The following is a 3981-nucleotide window of genomic DNA, read 5'->3' on the forward strand; positions in this document are numbered from 1 at the left end:
GGTTTCGAATCTCTTCTTCTTCGTTTCAGATATGTCAGAATTCGAGTCACAAGCTGCGAGGTTGTGGTTGTTCCCGCGTTCGAGCTCATACAATCGGAGTCCGCCGCCGTTGTTGCTGGTGCGCCAATTCGGTTCCGATGTTTAATGGAGCAGCTTCTTGTTATGCCTGAAAAGTTTCCCAGCGGCGAGGTTGGAGAATTGAAGAACTACGAAGAGCTTCACGTTGCTTCGTCCTTCGTCCTTGCTTCTTGCTTCAATTCTGGTTGTTGTGCGAACGATTTCCTTCTCCGTTTCTGACACGCTTCGATTCCGCCTTCTCCGTCACCGATTCTGTTTTTTGATGTAGTTGAGGCATGGAGGCCGATTGGAGTGAATTTTGTTGTTGAAATCTGAATTTGCAGGTGTTGATCGTAACCGTATCTGTGATTCTTGCGGTGGTTTGGCGATCGGAGATGATAAATTAGCGTTGAATATGACGGTGGAGTGATGAAGGTGATTGGTCGTTATTGTGGCGGCTTGGTGGTGGTTAGAAGTTTGAAGTGAATTGTGTTGGTGAATTGAAGGTTGAAGATGATGAATGTTGGTGGAGTTGTGGTGGTTAGAGGTTGTTAGAAGAGGAATGTGGTGGTATTTGGTGGTTGAAGTGGTGGAAAATAATTGGTTAGGGTAGTTATGGAGTTAGTTAGGGTGGTTGAGTGGTGGAGGAAAGTTTGTTATGGTGGAGAGAGAAAGTGGAAAAAAATGAGAGAAAAAACTTTGTGAAATAATTAGTGTAAAAAAAAAATGATTAGTTGTAATTGACCTTGACCAATGACTTTGACCTATTTATAGATGACATGGTAAGCTTGGACCAATGAGAGTGGGACATGTGGCACTTGACTTGTAACAAACTTTTGTGGACCAATAACATTTGGACACGTGGCACTCGGACTCTAACAAACTAAAAAAGGATTAAAATGCAAATAACAAAAGTGCGCGGACTAAAATGAAAATTAAAACTAAAATTGAATTGAAAAAGTAAATTGAAAATTAACGTAAAATGAGACGATTAAAAACAACAAAGCAGATAAGAGATTTTATGTGAAATGACCAAAACGCCCCTGGAGGCTTAAAACGACTAAAAATGACTCAGATGAAATTTTAAAATGGATTTTTAACAGGAAATTAAAGCAAGAGTTTATACAAGCGAATTAAAAGACTCAGAGACAATTTTTTAGAATTTAAACAGGGTTTTGACACTTGAAAAGACTAAAATGCCCCTAGGGGCAAAACTGACTCAAAATGACTTCAAATGCAATTTTTTTGAAAATGATTCTGACATAGAATTGAAATGAAGACTTATTCACACTATTTGAAAGGACTCAAACAAATTTTTAAAGATTGAAAGAGATTTTAACATAGGAAATGACTAAAATGCCCCTAGGGGCTATACTGACTAAAAAATGACTCAACTGATATTTTTGAAATGAATTTTGACATGGGATTGGAACAATGACTTATACAAACCAAATTAAAAGACTCAAACAAATTTCAAGGATTAAAATGAGTTGAATGCAGGAAATGACTAAAATACCCTTTTTCATGAATTTTGCAAACAATATTGAAATAAAATGCAGAGAAAGATGCAATTGATCAAAGACATATCAAATGACTTATAATGCAAGAAAAGAAGAATTGAACAAGTATTTTTAGGTCCAAAATTAGGGTATAACAGACCTGATCACAATATGATGCACTAAACTTTTTTTTGGCAATTGTTTATGGAGGATTTACAAGTTTGTTAATCCTAAAATAGAAGTTTGATTTAATTTCTCTTTCATTCCAATGATCTGAATGTCTCTTTCATTCCAGTTAGAAAAACACATTGTGCTACTTTAATCTCAAGGTAATTTTCTGCATAACAGTAAGAATTGATCCATTCCTCAACTTCTCCCTTCGATCTGCTCAAAACTTCTTCAGCTGACAGTAAGAATTGTTCCATTTCTCCTTTATTGCATCAAATCTCACCTATCATTTGTGTATTCTTCTCTTCTTCTCAAAAGTTTGATTTCAGTCCTTTTTTACTCTAGGTTACAAGCAAAAAATTGAAGGCAAGTGAGAGGAGGAACACAACTCAGGTTCCTTTTATTATGAATGTTATAGTTTCATTGCATGGAATCATTTTTGTCCGTTTATGGTACATATGTTTATATTGCTTTGTGTAGATCTTTTTTGCTTTCAATTGATTCTTTCTCCTTAATATACTTACTTTAGGACATCACTAATTTCATGCTTTGGTAAATTATAGGAGCCTTTTGTTTTTTCATAGGTCAGATCGCATCAAAGCTTTCATTTTCTCCTGCTTTTTTTTAGCTCTGTCACATTCAATAAGGGTAACCTGAATTTATTTATTAGTGTTTGAATAAATTTGTTATTAAGATTTTTCATGATGGTGCCATAATGCTTACAGAACAATTGTAGATATTTTTTAAATGTTCATATTCATAATGACAAATTCATGTGGCTGTTTTTTTGCTAGAGATAATATTCCAAATGTCCCTGCTATAAAGTTGGTCCTGATTTTAAGTTTTGGAATTTTCGTGTCTCTTTTTCAAGATTTTTATTGGTAGTACTATGTTATAAAGTTTGTCCTACACCAAATTTAAAATAGTCACATATATAGTTTATTTACTTCCTTTTTAAGTGATATGTTAATATTGTTTCCTTTTATCTCTAATCAGACCTCACGCCAACATAAGGAACATAAGTGTGAAGGTGTCACAAACTTCTTGAAGGAAAAATGCCGACTACAAGGATATGATTGTAAATGAGGACACATTGTTTGACAGAGACACTTCATATTGGATAGGTGTGGGAGACTGTTTACAGAGCAATGGATATGTCTTTTGGGAAATAAAGGAAGGACATTGGTTACACGTGAGATTATGCATACTTGATGATAGGAACAAAATGATATGTTTAGAAATGGATCAAATAATAGAAGATTGTAATAAAAAAGTAATAAAAGATTTGGTTGTAAATTTGTTGTGCTCTAAGTTATATTATTAAGTTATGGTGATCTTTGATGTATAATGAACAAATAATGTATTTGTTGATTTTATTTATACCGCTTTCCATTTTCGTTTATATATGTGTGTGTTTCATTCATATATACAACAATCAACTAAATACCAATGTTACGTCGAATGTGGTTTATAAATAAGTTTTCTGTAATATGTAGTATTTCGTTGTGTAATATTATTTTTTCTGACATATGGCCATTTTGAAGGTATTAGCAAAGTATCGAACTTTTTTGGTTTTAGACGACTTTTGTCATTTCAATATTATATTACGTTATATTCGCAAAGTAGATGTTTCATTATAAAATAAAGGCTAAAATGCACTTTTTGCCCCCTAAGTTTGCAAAAGTTGCAATTTTAGCTCCCTATTTAAAAAAATGGCAAAAGTGACCCCATGTCTACCCCTTTTGCAAAACACCAATTTTGACTTGGTCAATCATATGTGTCACACCAGCTGTGTATATTTTGAATTAAAAAAAATAAAAAAGTCCACATATTTATCAATTGAATTAAAAAAAAAAAAAAGGAAAAGAAAGAAAGGAAGTTGCACGTGAGAAGTAAAAAAATGAAAATATGAACACACCCCACTACCCATCTCTCTCTCCCTCACCTTCAATTCATCTTTCTCACTCTTGACTGTGTTTCTCATCTTCATCCTTATTCTTCTTCAAACTTATAGAGGCATCTTCATAAATTCATCAATTCAAGCAAAACTCATAAATCATATATCTAACACAAAAACAATTCCAGATATCTAACAACAGAACCATAACGTTGAAGATTAGCACCTTCTAAGGGTGATGAACACTCATCTGATTCTGGTTGTTTTTGTTTGCCGAATTTACGCACCAAGTTTCCATAGCCACCGCCACTGAAGTGTCCACCAACACCTACAGTAGGACAAGCATCGGCAGGAAAACCA

The 3981-nt window shown here is 33.9% G+C and overlaps 1 long non-coding RNA gene across 1 annotated transcript; it reads left to right on the forward strand.

The window, feature by feature from the left end:
• The first annotated feature begins 1803 nt into the window (after positions 1-1803).
• LOC146896249 (uncharacterized) lies at positions 1804-3071 on the forward strand. The gene is made up of 3 exons (XR_015023463.1): positions 1804-1965; positions 2070-2117; positions 2721-3071. It is a non-coding gene; the product is annotated as an uncharacterized LOC146896249 (long non-coding RNA).
• Positions 3072-3981: the final 910 nt, after the last annotated feature.

This window comes from Medicago sativa, chromosome 8, assembly GCF_051527215.1.
Source record: "Medicago sativa cultivar Bolivia chromosome 8, Bolivia_mono, whole genome shotgun sequence".
In the NCBI taxonomy this organism is placed as follows: Eukaryota; Viridiplantae; Streptophyta; class Magnoliopsida; order Fabales; family Fabaceae; genus Medicago; species Medicago sativa.